Source organism: Pelodiscus sinensis, chromosome 8 (genome assembly GCF_049634645.1).
Source record: "Pelodiscus sinensis isolate JC-2024 chromosome 8, ASM4963464v1, whole genome shotgun sequence".
Classification (NCBI taxonomy): Eukaryota; Metazoa; Chordata; order Testudines; family Trionychidae; genus Pelodiscus; species Pelodiscus sinensis.
The window spans coordinates 19646948-19667798 of NC_134718.1; the positions used below are offsets into that span (position 1 = coordinate 19646948).

The 20851-nt window shown below is 42.0% G+C and overlaps 1 protein-coding gene and 1 long non-coding RNA gene across 3 annotated transcripts in view; one reads left to right on the forward strand and one right to left on the reverse strand.

Annotated features, from left to right (window-relative positions):
- The window catches only part of GRID1 (glutamate ionotropic receptor delta type subunit 1), a 1054628-nt gene that overhangs the window by 632581 nt on the left and 401196 nt on the right, over positions 1-20851 (forward strand). The window lies entirely within an intron of this gene.
- LOC112547479 (uncharacterized) lies at positions 8216-19098 on the reverse strand. Its single transcript, XR_012905567.1, has 3 exons — positions 18921-19098; positions 9522-9635; positions 8216-9252 (listed from the first exon to the last, which is right to left on the reverse strand). It is a non-coding gene; the product is annotated as an uncharacterized LOC112547479 (long non-coding RNA).

The window sequence follows — 20851 nt, forward strand, 5'->3', positions numbered from 1 at the left end:
GGGAGTTTACCTGGAAATTCTTCACTTTGAGAGTTACAGCTTTGAGGAAAACAGATGTTCTTTGGAAGTCCTTTGAAGGAACCTTAACTCAGCAACTCCCACTGTCCAATAAGATTTGGCCAAAATTTACCACTGATAGAAGACTAGTAAATCCATTACACTCAGTGGTGTCTATTTTTGACCAGTAGCTAATTTGATTCATGTCTATTTTCTATGCCTTCTGTTTTCCATGATACTTAGCCATTAGGGATCCGTTAGCACTTTTCAGAAAGAATATAGGAGCACCCATTATTCCCACAGTGTGTGCTCTTAGATGCTGTGACAGAAAGATGAGAATAAAGCCATTCATACTTGGGAGTCCCTTAGGTGCTGAAAGCAGGATGCTAATGCGCCCCCTGACTTGAAGTGGTTTACATTGCATGCACGGTTGGATTTATAGTTTGGTTCAATGCTCTCAACACCCTCACTGTAAACATTATTCCAGAACCCTTATTTGAAGGAGGCTCTAAACATGTTTCAGGATCATCAGTTAATGCCCAAGCTGCTCAAGCTATTATTAATGCATGCTCCCAATATTTAATTCATTGCTTTCTACAGGGGAGGATGAAGAGGAAGAAAACCCTTCTATTTTAATTTGTCTAAACAATGGAAGAAGACTTTCTTTACTACATTATTTCAAAATGTTAACAGAACAATAGCTACTGTTCTCAATTACACTCATATAAAATGATTTCAGTGGAGTTACTCCACATTTACACTAATCAGTTTGTACACAGTCTTATTCCTGAATTGGTAGCATATAAAACTCCAGAGAACAAAATTTAGAAAGAAGTTGTAATTGACTCAACACTGAAGCTTTGTTGCCTTACCTTTTAAAAATCACTTTCATTCATGTTTTATTGTTCAAACATGAGATTTTAGGACATATTAATAGTTTATTTTTAAAGAAAAAAGAAAATAATTTGAAGCAAAAAAAATCACCTGAATATTTCTGACTATGGAGTATGGTATGTGTACACACACACACATACTATGAGAGGAGTTTGTTTGGAAAAGACAGTAGGGAAGAACACATCTAGAGGTGAACGGACAATGAAGAAAGATAAAGCCAAAACTGAGCAATGCTCAGAAAACATCAGAATAAGTAACAGACTTTTGTAAGCAAGTACAAATGAATAAGATGATTGGAAAAAGGCAAAAGTAGTGCCCATCTTTAAAAAAGGGAAGAAGGAAAATCCGGGGAACTACAGACTAGTCAGCCTCACCTCAATCCCCAGAAAATTCATGGAGGTGATCCTCAAGGGATCCAATTTAAGCAGTTGGGAGAGGGGAAAGTGATCAGGAATAATCAACATGGATTCACCAAGGGCAAGTCATGCCTGACCAACCTGAGTACCTTCTGTTGCAAGGTAACTGGCTCTGTGGACATGGGGAAGATGGTGGACATGATATATTGTGATGTTAGTAAAGCTTTTGATACGGTCTCCCACAGTATTCTTGCTAACATATTAAAGAAGTATAGGTTGGATAAATGGACTGTAAGGTGGATAGAAAGCTGGTTAGATCATTGGGCTCAACAGGTAATGATCAAAGGCTCCACTTTTAAGCAGAGTGCCCCAAGAGTCATTCTGAGGTCAGATTTGTTCAATATCTTTATCAATAACCTGGATGAGGGGATGTTGATGGGCGAGTCTAAGCTAGTCAGCAAGTTGATGGGTGAGTCTAAGCTAAGGGGAGATACACTGAAAGTAGAGGTTGCAGAGTGACCCAGACAAATTGGAGGATTGGGCCAAAAGAAATTTAATGAAGTTCTAAAAGGACAAATGCAGAGTCTTGCACTTCATAGCAGCCTTCAACTAACTGAAGGGTGATTCCAAAGAGGATGGAGAGAGGCTTGACAAAGCCCTGAATGGGATGATTTAGTCAGGATTGGTCTTGCTTTTAGCAGGAGTTTGGACTCCTAAGGCTTCTTCCAACCCTATGAGAGAGAGAGAGAGAGACACAGAGAGAGAGAGAGAGATATAGGCTGCTTCGAGAAGAAGGCAGATACAAACATAAGCAAATCAAATCATAAAATTATCAGAGACTAAGGATTTGGGTAGAGAGACTGTATTTCTATAGAAGGTAGAATAAATGTAAGATTGTGACAGGGAACTGATCAAAGATGGAGGTGATAAAACAAGAACAAATACAAACCAAAATATTTTTAAAAACCCAAGCAAATTAAAACATCTTGAGAGATGGATGAATTACATACAATGGACAAAACACACAAGATGAAATGTATGGCCAACATGTAAATAACTGCTGGATAAAGTTATTTAAGTTTGATGCCATTAGATACAAACAAATTAAAAGGGAGAATGATTCTCTATATTTTAAGTTACAGGGTACTGTGGACCAGGCAATATCATGAGCAGTAAAAATAATAAAGTGGAGTTAAATATTTTTTCAACATTCTACTTATGCCATATCTGTGTCAGGTGGCTTTCAGAACATATCAGCTTGATGGCACATAGTCCAGAGACTAGATAAAATACCTTTTCCCACATTGATACCTATTCATCTTTCTAGTTTTCTGTACAATCATTGAGTTGTAAAGGGAGTGATTGCTCGCTGAGTTGTTTGGGTGGATCAGTTTTATTTAAAGACAAAATAATGGAATCCTCCATTATTAAGAGATGTCTTTTGGAAGTTTATCTACATCAGCCATGGAACAAAATGACACATCATTTTTCAGGCTCTACTTGTCCTCATTACTTGTTCTCTACACTGATAGCATGACCTATTTTTATCAATGTAAAACAGACTTGTTTGTTTGCTTATTATTTTTAGCACAAATCTCAGAACAACGGTCAAACTTCTGTTAGAAAGAAGAGGAAAAATAGTTCCCCTTAGTACAACCCCTATGTTGTGTTAATGAATCGCAAGAATGTTTTCACAGTCATTCAAAATGGATCCATTTCCAGGTCTCTGAGCACAGGAAAATTGTGATTGTGTGCCAAATAATTAATGTCTGAACACAGTTCTCCCTCAGAATCATTACTTCCCAGAGCCCTTAGGATTCATCCAGGGGAGCCAACAACCACATCAGGCCACTGAGCAAGATGGAGAGGGTTGGCTCCATGCTCCTAGAAGATGCAGTGCCTCGGCAGAAGGAGTGGGGCCAAGGCAGTGAGCATGCCATACCAGATCCCCAGAACCGTGCAGCGCTCTGGTGGCAATTTAAAGGGTCCAGGGCTCTCTGTTCCACCACTACCACAGTACTGGCAGAGGTGGCTGGGAGCCCAAGGCGCTTTTGAATTGCTGGGCCCCAGGACACCTGCCCCTTCCTCCCCCAGCCCCCATCAGAGGGCTAGGACCCATCATTGTCCTTAGAGGAAGGCAAGGCCCTTCCTGTCTCCCATTCCTTCAGCTGTGTCTTCTGTTATGGTGATGGTCTGGCTCCTCGCTTAGAAAGCATATTACTTTTTAAACCAATCTGAGATGCCTGTTCTGTTTTTGTTGACACGTGGAAGGAATATTTTTCAATTAAAAACACTCATCCATTGCTTATATTTAGACTTTGCAGAAATCATTTTTTTATCATTTTGGGCAGATAATGTTGATGAATATTTTAAACTATTTTTAGCTGTTTAAATGTTCATGATTGCGGGAAATTCATGGAGGGGATAAGTCAAGTGACATTCAATGTTGATATTCAAATATGTAAGCTTTATAACAGTTAAAACAAAAGATATCAACATCACATGTGAAAATATATGAAGTAGATATCCTTAAGTCAAACTCTACTAGATTGTCAAACATCATTTTTCTTGCTTTGTATATCTGTACATTTTGATTATTATCTATTGAAATATTTTTTGGGTTGTAGGTGCACCATGAAATAGATGTTTATCAACATTTACTGATTTAATAATGTAATCCTTCTAGCCTAATAATATTATATATTGGTTTTATTGCAAGGTTAAGCATTTATTGGAACTGGGCTCAGAAAATGAAATAAATAAACAGTGAAAACACATCGTAAATATAATACTGAAAACAAATTTACTCTTAAATGGTGGATTCATCTGAATGCACTTCTCTTCTATAACCAAATGTATACTTACCAACTATTTGTTTGAACTCTTCAAGATACTAGCTTTGATGTTTAGTGAGGATAATTAGTGGTATCAGTCCTTATAATTTTTGGGGAGGTGTCCAACCAGAGAGGACATCAGTTTGAAGACAAAGACGAAATCTTGTTTGGATTCACTGTGTTTCTTTGGTTGTATCTATTTTTAAAAGCTTCCTTAAAACAATATTGCACCCATTTGGATCAGTATAACTTTTATTTCTTATGTACTAACTGTCAAATGTATTAAAATTCAAAGACTCTGATAGAAAACCAAAGTTTATTGAAGAATGACATTCCTAGAGAGAAGAGTTTTCTAGAAAAGCAGTATTATCTACTTGTAGGGAAACTTGTAGTCAGTCTATTCAGAATTCCATTTACAATGATAGCACTGACTGAGTGTTTGACCTAGGTTAAGTCACTTAAAATTTCACTCTATTTTTTTCTATCTGTGTTCTGTGAATACTTAACTATCCGGCAAGGGTTTGTGAGGCTTCATCAATTAATGTTAGTAAAAAGGCTTTTAATCTTTGGAGGTGTTTAATAGTGTAGGGGCCCTTTTCTATACCATAGAAGTCAATACAAGGTCTGTCATTCATTTCAGTGATGAGATTGGATAAATGGACTGTAAGATGGATTGGGGCAAAAGAAATCTGATGAGGTTCAACAAGGGCAAGTGCAGAGTCCTGCACTTGGGACGCAAGAATCCCAAGTATTGTTACAGACTGGGGACTGACTGGCTAACTAGCAATTCGGCAGAAAAGGACCTGTGGATTATGGTGGATGAGAAGCTGTAAATGAGTCAACAGTGTGCCCTTGTAGCCAAGAAGGTGAATGGAATATTAGGTTGCATTAGGAGGAACATTGCCAGCAGAACTAGTGAAGTGATTATTCCCCTTTATTCGGCACTGGTGTGGCCACATCTGGAGTACTGCATCCAGTTCTGCGCCCCTCACTGCAGAAAGGATGTGGATGCATTGGAGAGGGTTCAATGGAGGGCAACCAAAATGATTAGGGGAGTGGAGCACTTGACCTACGAGGAGAGGCTGAGAGATTTGGTCTTATTTAATCTGCAGAAGAGAAGAGTGAAGAGGGATTTGATAGCAGCCGTCAACTTCCTGAAGGGACGTTCCAAAGAGGATGGAGAGAGGCTGTTTTTAGTAGTGACTCCAGAACAAGGAGCAATGGTCTCAATTTACAGTGGGGGAGGTATAGATTGGATATTAGGAAAAACTGTTTCACTAGGAGGGTGGTTGTCAGCCGATGGTCAGGGCAATGTGTGTGTGTGTGTGTGTGTGTGTGTGTGTGTGTGTCACACCCAAGTCTTTCACTGCTGAGACACAAGGTCCCGTCGCAGCGGACAGCCTAGGAGGCTGAAGAGTGCCGCAAAAAGTTTCATGTCTGTGACTTTACTGCTAGGACCGGGGTCCCGTCGTGGAGGGCAGCCAACAGGCTGACAGACGCCCCAGAGTTTATAGGAAGAGCTTATTACATCTCAGATTTCATCTGCTAGGATACAGGATCCCTTCGCAGTGGGCAGTCTAGTGAAGACTGAGAGATGCCCCAATGGATCTGTCACCTGGGAGTGACATAATCCAAAACACCCAAGCTCTCCCGATACCTGTCCCTTATGACCAGCTGAAGTTCTTTTAAATTGTGCTTGGTTCTGTTACAGCAACTGAAGGAGTCGGGTTAAAGCTTAACCAGTTACAGGTTTATTAAAAGGCTTATAAAGCATGTGGTTACAATGGCTATTGCTCTACTTCTTAACTGCTAGCAAATATAGATCTTAAAATGGTTACAAAGAAAAAGGAGGATAGAAAATAATGGTACCAAGTGACAGCTTAATCTTTAAAGAGCTCTAACACTATGTTTTACACATATAAGTAAAATTTTTACCCCCTTCTGTGCCTCTCGACTCCAGTGGATCAGGCCAGGGTTGGTCCCTCAATTCCTCGGAAAGACGAATATGAGGTGGGCGTCCCCATGGAACCTCGGGAGGTCAAACACCAAACCCGACCAGCAGATAGATGGTAGACTGACGCTCAGAGTAAGCGTACTGCTGGACCCATCTTTATACCCCAAGGGGCCCGTATCCTCTTTCTTATCTAAGATGCCAAATTGTACTGGTCCATTTGTGGCGCCAGTTCTTACAAGGGAACTTCAAATAATTTACACTTGTAAGAGAGAGAAATAGCTAAATTAGGAGTACCGGACATTCTTTGCTGGGCGGGAGATTATTCCCCCCCCCCCCCCCCCCGGACGAGTGTGTGATCATATCAATATGGGTTTCAGTCAAGGGCACTCCTCGGCAGCCTCTTGGTCAGCGATTAGTTTGACCACCCCCTTATCTCTGCCTACAGTTGTCCAGGGTCATGGGTGAGCCCAGCATATCTGAGCTTCCTGCTCCAAGGCTTTCAAAGACCATGCTGTTTTCTTGCTCTGTGTGCCCTGCATGCTTTCAAGCAAGCAAAGATGGATGTCACAGTGGGGGGGGGGGGGGGGTTCATATCTGGATACAGTGGTGAAGTACTAGAATGGGTTACCTAGGGAGGTGGTGGAATCTCTATCCCTAGGAGGTTTTTAAGTCTTGACTTGACAAAGCCCTGGCTGGGATGATTTATTTGGGATTGGTCCTGCTTTGGGCAGGGGGCTGGACTCGATGACCTCCAGAAGTCTCTTCCAGCTCTGGGATTCTATGATTCTATGTCAAATCCTTAACTTATGACAATAACTATGACACAGTATAAAGTCCAGTGAAAGTGAAATTGGTTTCCATCCCACTACCTGAATGCTGGCTTAGTACTTATGAGGTGTATGCTATAATTTTAACGTCTAACAGTTGATTAAAATTATTTTGAGTGCAAGGTCTGTATTGAACCAAGATGGAAACTAGTGATACTGGTATCATATGTCAGTATTATTATCTGGTGGGCACTGGATTGGAGCTCCAAAAACCTGACAGTAATGTAACATATCATTTTTTAGAACATTTTAGATTTCCTGAATGGTGACAAAGGTTTATCAGCATGTGAGCTTTCCTAGCATGGTACTGTACGGGGTACAACTATTGTCCAGTTTCAAAGGGTACATAGCTTTAGTGAATTTGTATGTAATTACTTTCTCCTTTTCAGACAATGAAGGAAAGAAAATTAGCTTCAAATAGCACTTCCAAAGAAGCTTAGTGGAAGAAAGATAATAAGCAGTTTTGCCACATTTCATTTACCGGTGGTAGATTTGTAACGGAAAAGTAACAAGCAGCTAGTGGACAGCAGGGTATTAATTTCCTTTTATAGGTATGGTTTGACAGTCCTAGATCACAAACATTCACAGATTGTCATTCATACAATTATTAGTGTTAACTAGATGCCTCTTAAGAAATCAAACATTGTTGACTTGATCTGTCAGTAATGAGAGAGTGGACCAATAATTGCCTAGTTGACCTTTAAAAGCCCAAATTTTACTCTTGGTACATATATGTTTTTGTGTGGTGTCCATTACTACAGGGATTGTGTTGTGCAGAGATCTTTATATCAGAATATTTTCCTAATGCAATTTAGTATCATCATTGATAGTGAGTAGCTATCCTGTTTGAATATTCTTTAATCGAGTACATTTTGGTCTCCAGACATAGCAACCTTCTAGTTGGCCATCACATAAATAGAATTTGTGATTGCATATGCAGATGGGCAGGAAAGGGTTAATAAATGGACCAAACACCCCTCCAGAGGGCCTTACTAGTGGCAGCTGGCATAAAAGGTTGTAGTTGAGTTAGAGGGCTGTAGTTGAGATAGAGGGCTTTCTACAAATGATGCTGAGTGTGGGCTTAAGGAAATGCCTGTGTAGCCAGCTAGGAAAATCTTCATGGGGAGAGGGAATTTGAGGAGAGAATGGTTCTGAGTCCCCCTTTCCCTTCTCCATACCATACAGGGGGCAGAAAAGCTTGACAGGCCTCTGTTATTTGTCTTGTCAAATCTTTAGACCAGACTAGGGATGTAAGTGACTAGTTGTCTATCTAATAAACAGAAGCTTATCGGATAGTTGACTAATCCCTTGACTAGTTGCTTCCTACCCTTGCTGCCGCCATCAGCAGCTGCCTCTTTTTACAAGCCAGTTCACCCCAGCACTATCTCGCATAATTATGCCTGATTTTTTTTTCTGGAGCACTTTGTGTTGGAACTGAACATTTGTGTGGGGGACAGGAGAGGCAGAGGAATAGTGGGACCAGGTGCAAGCTGGGAATCAGCTACAAGCCTGTCAGCTCTTAATACATTTAAAAGGCTGTTGCACGAGGGTGGGGGGGGGGGGTAGAGACCTGGCACAAGCTGACAGTCAGCTCTCCCAGCTCGCGTTGGGTTCCCCGTGCTGCACCTCTTCTTTTTAAATGTATTAGGAGCCAGCAGACTCTTACTGCATTTAAAAGGCTGGTGCACAGTGAGGGAGAATTGGTCATAAGTCTGGAATCAGCTGATTCCCAGCTCCCGCCCTGTTCTCCTCCACTGTGCACCAGCCTTTAAAACATATTAAGAGCCTGCTGGCTCATAATACATGTAAAAGGCAGAACTGCAGCTGGGTTATCTCCCACAGCCAAGAGCTAACCCCACTGTGGCTCCCCCACTTATCGACTAGTTGATGGAAATCCCATTGACTAGTTGATTGGATGATTAAACTAAATTTAACATTCCTACTCAAAGTCCGATTACTGGGTCATCCACTCCTGTCAGACTGTACTCATCTTGAGCTGCCTCCTCCCTGCATCAGGCGAGTACAGCTCTCAGGCCCACCTCTACAGGTGAGAACCTTCCAACATGGGTCTGGGTGGATCCTTAGAGGAGTTTCCAGTGCCCCTGCTGAAGAGCATATTCTTTAACTATGACAGAACTGCCAAGCCCAGTTGTGCAGTATTGCTGGATGTGTGCTTCCAAAATCTCTTCCCTGACGAACGTTTCAGGAAAACATAACTCCTTCCTGTAGGTATTTCTGTAGGTATTCCTGTAGGATTGATCCTGTAGGTGTGATCGATCTCAAAGTGTCAAAGGCAGGATTACAATTCCAGTGTAAAATGTAGATGAAGCCCAGCTATGGGAACAGGAGAGTGCAATAAACTATTGTTTAAACACAAATGTCTGGAACAACTGCAAAAAATTGGCAAACATGTCAAGGAAAATGCATTTCGTACAAGTCCCCCCATCTCTGATCTGATTTTAATTTTTCTTTTTCACTTTCTCTTCCCCACTCAACATTAAGTTTATTTAATTTTAACTTTGATTTAATTTCTCAATGCACTGCAGAGATCATTGCAAAATACAATTGGCCGTATAGAGAAACTTCATATAGTACATTAAATCCTTTAAAGAAGCAAACCCCCTGCTGTTTACAACACTGAATGATGTGCAGAACTTACTGGCAGGGAGCCTTGGAGAAATCAGATAGCAGCACAGTGGCGTGCCTTTTCTCTTGACAGAATTAGCACTCTGTTAGATAGTTTGATGCAATGCATGTAGGTTTTCTTCATTGGCTTGGGAGAAAAAAGAAGCGGGGCATAAACTCTGTGTTTTAAAGCAATGTTTTCACAGCAATAACTAGGAAATCAGTTTGTGACATCTACAGGTGTAAGTATGTACAGAACTTAATTGCCACTCTTTGAAAATTGTACTTTTTTCAATAAACATTTTCATGGATGGGAGGTAATGTACGCAAGGGAAGGCATTGCCTTCCCAAATCTGCCTGCGCTCTCCTTCCGCCTGGGAGAGCTGGGGCCATGGTGCAGCAGCCCAACTCTAAGGCCGTACAGGAGGGCTGGGGCTGCGCAGTGCTCTGGCTACCTGGGAAAAGTGGGGCCATGCCACCTTCTGGGATGAAGGGCTGGGAGCAATAACCTGGAGTTTGGGCCAGACTTGGCTCCATTGGGGGTGGGGGGTGGAGGTTGTGGAAGGAACAGGGCCTAGAGTGGGAGAGGTGCAGCTGGCGCTTGGCTTCCCCACCTGGACCTTCCCCCACCACCCATAAACATTTTTGTATCTTTGTGTACAGGGCTCACGTTATAGTATAAAAGGTTCCATGCCTGCTGCTGTATTGTGTTTTATTGTGAAGAAACAAATATCACCTTAACCTCCTTGCAAAATGAAATATTTTATGTCATAGGTAAACTTTATATATATTTTATAATGTTTCACGTTTTAATATGCATATATTTAAAGTTTACCTATGACAGAGCTCCTTCTTACAAAAGAAGTATTTCAGAGATAACATTTGTTTCTTTATAGTAATGGGAAATAAATTTGTATATAATATGATGCCAGATGTTCAGTTCCAACACAAAGTGCTCCAGAAAAAAAAATCAGGCATAATTATGCGAGGAAATAATGAAGCTAGAAGTTTGTGGGAGTAATTTGTCAGGTAAATGAATCTCAGCGTGAACTGTGTGAGTGTGGAGTGACACTGTATCTGTCAGAGAAACTTGTTACCTAGTGGGAAGGACAGCTCTTCCTTGCTTTCTTTTATTATCTTTCATATTCTCGTGCACCCATCTCTAAATATATTGTAATACTGTTAATCCATAGTGGCACATGGGTGAAAAGGGAATAGTACTTTTCTGGAGTTCAGTGGAGCAAGTGTTGAAATAAACTCAAACTGGCATGGCATTATAAGGATCTTTTTGTAACCATTACCTAGAAGGAGATTTTCCAAGTGTAGTAGGTTTTCTTTTTAATTATGAAGCATTATTCATTGTTGGAAGTTTAAAACCCTAAATTCTTAAATTAATTTCTTTTGTATATGCTTTTTATTTTTAAGTTTTCTTATGACTAGTGCTGAAATGCTAAAAAATGCAAAATTTGTATTACATGAGAAATATATCATTGTAATGTTAGATTTTATAATAATGCCAAAGAGGACAAAGGAGGCACAGTCAAACTTCAGTTTTTCCTGATGTCAAAATATTTAAGACCCTCACTCTGCTAACGTTTACATTCATTCCTGTGTAAAAGTTTGTCAAATCAGGACCTTAAAACACCCGGAACATGTTGAATCTTACACTTGCTTAAAAGGAACATTAGGTGAATGTGAACATACTGTGAAGTGCGGGACTGAGTCCTTCATTTGTAACCTTAATGTAACAGAAACATGTACTTTAAAACTTGTATTTTCTTATTGAAGCATGGGAATAAATAAATCCAGACGTATCAGGCTAGAGGAGCTTAATGGGTTTCCTACTTCTGGATAGTTTTTAAGTCCATCAGGTCAAGGGAAATTCATAAACTATTCCTCTGGGCCAGGTGGGTTTGTCCACAATGTAGAAATTCTCTAAGGGCAAATCTACACAGCAGCATTATTTCAAAATAACAAAGTGAGCATCTACACAGCAAGTCGGTTATTTCAAAATTATTTTGAAATAAGGGGCTTCTTATTCCGCATTCTATTACCCTCATTTTATGAAGGATAATGCCTATTTTGAAATAGATATTCATAAGTGTGTGAGTATGTTTACACTAGCTCCCTACTTCAAACTAGGGAGGCTAATGAGGGTGACCGAAATTGCAAATAAATTGCGGGATTTAAATATCCCGCGCTTCATTATCATGTTCCCGGGCAGTTGCCATTTTGGAAATTGACTAGCCCCGAAGAACTGCCCACGTCTACACACGGCAGTGAAACGGGAGTTCAAAGTAAAGCCCTTTATTCAAATTAGCTGTTGTGGCATCTGCTGCTCACATACTCCTCCCCCAACACCCTCCCTCTCTCTCCTCCAGAGGGTAGGGGTACAAGTCTTCTCCCAGTGGGACACCGGCACTGCCGGACCCAGTGGCTGTGTCTACATTGGCATCCCTTTCCGGAAAAGTAGGAATAAGAGATCCTCCGGAAAAGGGCTTATTTTCTGGAGAATCATGTCTAGACTGGTGCTTTTCTCCGGCTTATCCCCAAGCCGGAAAAAAGCGGCAGCCATGTTAATGCAAATACCGCAGGGAATATTTAAATCCCCCGCGGATTTTGCTATTCCAAAGTGTCTAATCTGCATCCCTTTTCCGGAAAAGGGGTGCAGTGTAGACACAGCCAGTGTGTGTATGGAATGGAGAGAAGCTGTATCAACAGGGAAAGGGAAGTAGGGGGAGAAGGAGGGCAGGGAAAGGAAGGGGTGTGGGTGGAAAGGCACAAAGGGGCAATGCACAGGCCTCTTGTGTGGAGGCCCTGGGGAATGTGTCACTGGGGTCCTTGTGTGAAACTCTCCCCTCAGGGCCTCTCAGATGTGCACAGCTCCCAATGGGGCTGTTCAAAGACCCTTGCCAACTGCTCGGCCTCTGACCCCCACCCTGGTAGGAACATCTACTCCTTATATTCACATATATTGTTCAGGATAGATCTGGCCGCCACCACCTGGGGGATGTTCCTCTTGTCAATGTCCAGGAGGGTGAGGAGGCAGCAGAGCATCCCTTTCAAATGGCCAAAGGCACCCTCCACAGCAATGTGGGCCCTGTTGAGCCTGCCATTGAAACATTCCTTGCTTTGGTCCAGGTGTCCCGGGTAGGCCTTCATCAGCCAGGGGAGCAAAGGGTAGGCAATATCCCCCACGATGCATATGGGTATGTCCACTTCCCCAACCCTGATGGTGTAGTCAGGGAAAAAAGTGTCAGTGTGCAGCTTCTAGAAGAATCTGGAGTTCCATAAGACGCAGGCATCATGTGCTTTCACTGACTTCCTGACGTTAATCATGGCGAACTGGCCTCCATAGTCCATGAGGGCCTGCAGGACCATAGAAAAGAACCCCTTCTGGTTAATATATTTGGCTGCCCGGTGGTTGGAGGCCCAGATGGGGATAAGAACGGCTGTACCGGGTCAGACCAAAGGTCCATCTAGTCCAGTAGCCTGTCTGCCAACAGTGGCCAGCACCAGGTGCCCCAGAGAGGGTGGACCGAAGACAATGATCAAGCGATTTGTTTCCTGCCATCCTTGTCCAGCTTCTGACAAAGGGAGGCCAGGGACATTATTTCTGTCCCCTGGCTAATAGCCTTTTATGGACCTAACCTCCAGGAAATTATCTAGCTTCTCATTAAACTCGGTTATAGTCCTAGCCTTCACAGCCTCCTCTGGCAAGGAGTTCCACAGGTTGATTACAAGCTGTGTGAAGAAGAACTTTCTTTTATTAGTTTTAAACCTGCTACCCATTAATTTCATTTGGTGTCCCCTAGTTCTTCCATTATGGGAATTAATAAATAACTTTTCTTTATCTGCCCTCTCCACACCACTCATAATTTTATATACCTCTATCATATCCCCTCTCAGTCTCCTCTTTTCTAAACTGAAAAGTCCCAGTCGCTTTAACCTCTCTTCATATGGGACCCATTACAAACCCCTAATCATTTTAGTTGCCCTTTTCTGAACCCTTTCCAAGGCCAAAATATCTTTTTTGAGGTCAGGAGACCACATCTGTACACAGTATTCAAGATGTGGGCGTACCATAGTTTTATACAGGGGCAGTAAGATATTTTGGGTCTTATTTTCTATCCCTTTCTTAATAATTCCTCGCATCCTATTTGCCTTTTTGACCGCCGCTGCACACTGTGTGGAAGTTTTCAGAGAACTATCCACAATACCTCCAAGATCTCTTTCCTCATTTGTCATAGCCAAATTAGCCCCCATCATACTGTACGTATAGTTGGGATTATTTTTCCCAACGTGTATTACTTTACACTTATCCACATTAAATTTCATTTGCCATTTTGTTGCCCAATCACTCAGTTTGGTGAGATCTTTTTAGAGTCCCTCACAGTCTGCTTCTGTCTTGACTATCCTAAACAGTTTAGTGTCTTCCGCAAACTTACTTTACCACCTCACTGCTTACCCCTTTCTCTGGATCATTTATGAATAAGTTGAAAAGGATTGGTCCCAGGACTGACCCTTGGGGGACACCACTAGTTACCCTTCTCCATTCTGAAAATTTACCGTTTATTCTTACCCTTTGTTTCCTGTCTTTTAACCAGTTCTCAGTCCAAGAAAGGTCTTCCCTCTTATCCCATGGCAATGTAATTTACACAAGAGCTTTTGACGAGGGACCTTGTCAAAGGCTTTCTGAAAATCTAAGTATACTATATCTACTGGATCCCCCTTCTCTGCATGTTTGTTAACCCCCTCAAAGAACTCTAATAGATTAGTAAGACAGGATTTCCCTTTACAGAAACCATGCTGACTTTTGTCCAACAAATTATGTTCTTCTACTTGCCTCACAATTTTATTCTTTACAATTGTTTTGACTAATTTGCCCAGTACTGAAGTTAGACTTACCGGTCTGCAATTGCCAGGATCGTCTCTAGAGCTCTTTTTAAATATTGGTGTCACGTTGGCTACCTTCCAGTCATTAGGTACAGAAGCCAATTTAAAGGATAGGTTACAAACCACAGATAATATAGTTCAGCAATTTCCCATTTGAGTTCTTTTAGAACCCTTGGATGAATGCCATCCGGTCCCGGAGATTTGTTAACGTTAAGTTTTTCTATTTGTTCCAAAACCTCCTCTAATGACACTTCAATCCGGGACAGTTCGTCAGATTCATCACCCACAAAGGACAGTGCAGATTTAGGAATCTCCTTAATGTCCTCAGTCGTGAAGACTGAAGTAATGAAATAATTTAGTTTATCTGCAATGGCTTTATCGTCCTTGATTGCTCCTTTTATATCTCGATCGTCTAGGGGACCCACAGGTTTTTTAGCAGGATTCCTGCTTCTAATGTACTTTAAAAATATTTTGTTATTTCTTTTTGAGTTTTTGGCTAGCTGTTCCTCAAAATCTTTTTTTGCTTTTATTACTACATTTTTGCACTTGATTTGACAGTGTTTATGTTTCTTTCTATTTATCTCACTAGGATTAGACTTCCACTTCTGAAAAGATGCCTTTTTGTCCCTCACTGCTTCTTTTACATGGTGGTTAAGCCATGGTGACTCTTTTTTAGGTCTCTTGCTATGTTTTTTAATTTGGGGTATACATTTAAGTTGGGCCTCTGTTATGGTGTCTTTAAAAAGTTTCCATGCAGCTTGCAGGGATATGGCTCTAGTCATTGTGCCTTTTAATTTCTGTTTAACTAACCTCCTTATTTTTGTGTAATTCCCCTTTTTTAAATTAAATGCCAGAGTGCTGGACTGCTGAGGTGTTCTTCCCACCACAGGAATGTTAAATGTTATTATATTATGGTCACTATTCCCAAGTGGTCCTGTAACGGTTATCTTCTGGACCTGATCCTGCGCTCCACTCAGGACTAAATCAAGAATTGCCTCTCCCCTTCTGGGTCTCTGTACCAGCTGCTCCAAGAAGCAGTCATTTAAGCCATTGAGAAATTTTATCTCTGCTTCTCTTCCTGAGGTGACATGTATCCAGTCAATATGGGGATAATTAAAATCCCCCATTATTATACAGTTCTTTATTTTGGTAGCCTCTCTAATCTTCCTCAGCATTTCAATGTCAGTATCGCTGTCCTGGTCAGGTGGTCGGTAATATATCCTTACTGCTAATTTCTTATTATTGGAGCATGGAATTACTATCCATGGTGATTCTATGGAACATGTTGATTTATTTAATATTTTTATTTCATTTGATTCTACATTATCTTTCACATACAGTGCCACTCCGCCACCCACCCGGCCTGCTCTATCCTTTCTATATATTTTATATCCCAGTATGATTGGGTCCCACAGATTTTCCTCATTCCACCAGGTTTCAGTGATGCCTATTATGTCAATCTCCTATTATGTCAATTTTTGCCTATTATGTCAATTTAATACAAAGTACTCTAGTTCACCCATCTTATTAGTCAGACTCCTAGCATTTCTGTAGAAGCACTTTAAAAAATTGCCACTGCTTATTTGTCTGCCCTTCCCTGATGCATTGGATTCCTTTGTATGCGGTTGTTTGTCTGCTCTGGCCCACGGTTTGTCCTCTCCCCTCCTCTCTTTCTGACTACAGCTTAGAGAATCTCTGTCAATGGATTCTCCTCTAAGAGAAGTCTCCCTCCGATTTACATGCATCTCCGCACCAATCGACTTTCCCCCATCTCTTAGTTTAAAAACTGCTCTACGGCCTTTTTAATGTTTAGTGCCAGCTCTGAGTACCTTCATTGTCACCAGCCCTGGCCACACACCCACTCTCTTCTAGCCCCAGCCATACTCCATGGCCCCTGCTGGTCTCTAGGACAGCCCCTGTTCCCAGTTGCTGGGACTCTCTGGTCTGGCAACATCTGTGGTCCTACAGAACCGTGGATATTGCTGGACCAGAGAGGTCATATCACACATATCTGTAACTCTAGCCACGTTGTTTCTAGGATATTAGAGAGATGGGGGGATGAGGTAATATATTTTATTGGACCAACTTCTATTGGTGAGACACAAGGTTTTTGGAGCTCTGTGTCACTCAGAAGCTTGTGACTCTCATCAATAGCAAGGTTTCCCATTTGCTGGTGTCATGACTTCTTCTTAAAAATGGGAAATTGTCCCATATTTCTAACTCTCCCCACACCCCATCAGTACTGGAAGGCCCTGTTGCTGGCCAGATTTCTAGTCCCCAGCTGCCCACCCATCAGCAATGAATTGCAGTAGGGGGTCCAATAGCCAATGATGGGGATGGATAAGCAAAAATGCAGCACATCCCATTTCCAGCCAGTACGGCTTCCCACTGAAAATGTGGGAGCTGTGAGTGCAAGCAGACACCAGGCAGTAGCCAGTGAAATGTTACCTTTGGTGCCCACACAGTAGCCCTTTACGTGCTCCCCCTCTCACTGTCCTTTTCCTGCTTTAGCCCTTCACCCCTCCCCAAATCTGCTGCTGCTCCATATCCCCACCAAAGTGACTCTTCCTGCTCTCAGCCCTGTGCAGAGAATGAAAGATATGGGGCAGGTCATCCATTCTCCTCCTCCTCCTCCACTGATCTTGGGAGCAGCACCCATCCCTTTCCTCCTTGCAGTGCCAAAGGCTGCTGCTGGCTCTGTGTGGTCTGTACCCTGGCAGAAATCTGAAGGGAAAGCGACCCTGTCTGCCCACACATGTGTTGCCTCAGGAAATGTGGCACCAGGTACCAGGAGAAGTGGGTCCATCCCAGGGACCCAGGCAGGGAGGTTCAGGATGGTTGGTCAGTCACCCCCCCCCCCAAGTGACAGACATGTATGGGAGTGTATGTGTCAACCTTCCTGGTGTGAACCCTGAAGTCTTAAAGTTAAAAAGGTAAATCAGAATCCAACGCTGCAGTATTTCTTTTTAGCAGGGGCTGACTCAACTTGATGGTAATTTAAACTTTTGTACCACGTAGTTCTGATTGGATTGCCATTGAACTTACCTGAACATGAGTACCTTTAGCAGGTGTCCCATATTCAGCATAGAATCATAGAATACTAGGGCTGGAAGTGACCTTGAGAGGTCATCGAGTCCAGTCCCCTTCCCTCATAGGAAAAGAGGGTCACCCAACCTAACAGTATTTGGTCCAATAAAATATATTGCCTCACCTACCTTGACTCTCCAGCCCCAAAAGTGACATATAGGAAATTTCCAAGCAACTGTAAGAAAGGGATTGTAGTAAGAATTAAGATGTAACAAAGTATAGAGAGGAAACATAGTCCAGGGGTCAAGGCATTAGTCAGGGACTCAATTTCCTGCTCTGCCATAGACTTATGCTTTGTCTTTAGACAAGTTACTTAGCCTCCTTGTGACTCGGTTCCTGATCTGCAAAAGGGGAAAGGTGCTACTTCCCTACCTCACAAGCTGTGCTGTCTTAGAAACATGAACATATGAAATGGTTGGGGTCTACCTAAAGTACTTATATGAGCCTCATTCAGGCCCACTGATGGGCGGGGGCAACTGCTTTGGGACCTGGTGTTTCAAAGAGGGCATGGGCTCTTGGCCCCCATCGTGACTGCTGGACTCTGCATGTTGCCTGAGAGCAGGAGCCACACAGTGGCATATTCTGGGCAGTGCTGAGGGCTGGCTGCCCCCCAGGCCTGCTCCTTCCATCTGAGGCCCTATCCCTTCTGGGAGCGAAAAGCCTGTTGGCTCCCATGGAGTCGGATAAGTGCCTTAGACAGATTGACTTATAACAGGTTTAAATATAAGGGGGCAGGGACTGTCATTTAATATATGGTTGTACAGCACATAGCACATCAAGGCCTTGACCTTGTGTTAAAAGTGTGTAATAATAGTAAAGTGCCCATAATTACATCTGCTTTCCAAACCATTACTACCCTTCGTGCCATAATTTTACAAATGACTGACAATTAGAGCTGCCTGTGTTCCAAGAAAGGAGTTATTATTTAATGTATACCTACATCAAGGTTGAAACAGACAAAGTTGACTTAAAAAGAGAAAATTTCAACTCTGCCAACCATTCTTTCCGGAAGTCAGAATCTAGGTGTAACGTCAATATGCTAATTAAGCTGCTCAAGTATGGATTTCATTAGGTTTAATTAAAAGTTATTTCCTGTCAGGAATTGGCAGTGCTATATTCTTATGTAATAGCAGACCACATCTTGGCTGGCCCTAAGGCTGAGTAAGACACACAGAACAACTGCTCTATACAATCTACCCTGAACCTTGGATCTGGGTGTGCTAATAGGGATAGAGCAGGCTACTGCTATTTGAAAGCTGGTGTTCAACAGCAACCCTTCTCTAGCTTTGAGCCCTTGTCTTACTTTACACACATAGAAAGCAAGCACATCCACGTTTATGGTCACATGTGTCAGGGTAAGGGCATTTTCTGTGGTGGTTGCACAGTATATAACTTCATATGGCCATACCTCAAATCAAAATCAATCCCTTTCAAACAAAACAACGCTTACCCATGTCATGTTTCAAACCTCAGCTGTTGTTGCAGCAGCCTCTTTAAAATCAAGTGGTGAGTATGAGAAATGTATGCAGGATTTTTGTTGTTGCTTTTTCCATTCTCCCCAAACTCTGAAAAATCAGCATGAGAACCAGAAGAGAAAAAAATATTTTCTTTTAGCATATTTCAGCCAAGAAAGCCTATGTTTCAAAAAGGTATGATGATGTAAAATGAGGTTATAATGGAAACTTTATTCAACGCTTTAACTAAAACAGTCTTTGCTAGAAACAGCTATAATATATTTAAATGCTTTTTAATCTTAGTACATGTATTATATGGTGTTAGACGGTATCATTAAGACACAAAAGCAGCATTATGCATCCTGATAAGTTGTAAGTTAAATAGCTTAGTATCCATTTCATTAAAAAAACATGATTGTTGGGATATGTAAAAATTAATAGGAGTCCGGGAAGGCAATACAATAGTGGTAGGAGTCTGGCCAGAGCAGGCATTGTCCTTTGAACATATTTTCCCCTTCATCCTTGCAGCCTGGAAAGATACATAAAGGGTCTGGCGACGGTGGGTATTGTCCTTTCTGATGTATAAACATGCTTTTGCCCTTTGTTCTTGTAGCCTAGAAAGATAGAATAGTATACAGTTACACTGCACAGTGTCTTCTTTGTTTTGTCTCTTGCTCATTCTCACTTGCTCTGTAAAAATATTTCAGGATCCGATCCTTTGTCATCTCTGTAACCTGCTGAATTGGAAAGTATATAATGTGCAAAAGTGCTGATCTAACTGAAAACCCCATAAACAGGGGCGGGTATAATAATATTTAACACTCACCTATTAATATTCATTGTATAGGAGTTAACATTACTAAATGAGGATTATGGGGAAGTAGTGATAGACGTGTGAAGTAACATACTAAAATGGATAAAGGAGTGTAACTGGTGCCAAATCATCGCTCACTTGGAATGTTGTGTTGTGAGTCTGAGGAGAATGAGTATCTACAATAAAGAGGTCCGTTTACTCCGTGCACTCCCGACTCTCCTGTTTATTGATGGACAGCTATCAAATCCCTGCTCGCTTATCTGTAGATTGAATAAGCCCAAATCCATGAACCTCTCCTCATAAGTCATGTGCTCCAGACTCCTAATCATTTTCGTTGCCCTCTGCTGGACTTCCTCCAATGCATCCACATCCTTTCTATAATGAGGGAGGCACCAGAATCAGATGCAGTACTCCACATATGGCTTCACCAGTGCTGAATAAGGGGACTAATCACTTCCCTAGCTGTGCTGACAATGCTCTTCCTAATGCACCCTAATATGCCATTAGCTTTCTTGGCTACAAGGGAACACTGTTGACTCATATACAGCTTCTCATTCACTGTAATCCCCAGGTCTTCTTCTGCCAAACTCCTGCCCAGCTAGTCAGTCCCCAGTCTGTAACGGTGTTTGGGATTCTTCTATCCCAAGCGCAGGACTCTGCACTTCTCCTTGTTGAACCTCATCAGATTTCTTTTGGCTAATCCTCCAATTTCTTTAGGTCACTCTGGACTCTATCCCTACCCTGCAATGTATCTACCTCTCCCCTTAGCTTAGCGTCATCTGCAAACTTTCCAAGGGTGCAATCCATCCCCTCATCCAGGTCATTAATAAAGATGCCAGATAAAACCAGCCCCAGAACTGATCCCTGGGGTACTCCGCTTGATACTGACAGCCAACCAGACATTGAGCCATTTATCATTACCCATTGGGCCAGCTTTCTATCCACCTTACAGTCCATTTATCCAACCCATACTTCCTTAACTTTCTGGCAAAAATACTGTGGGAGACCTTATCAAAAGCCTCACTAAAGTCAAAATAAATCATGTCCACCACCTTCCCAATAGCCACAGATCCAGTTACTCTGTCACAGAAGGCAATCTGGTTGGTCAGGCAT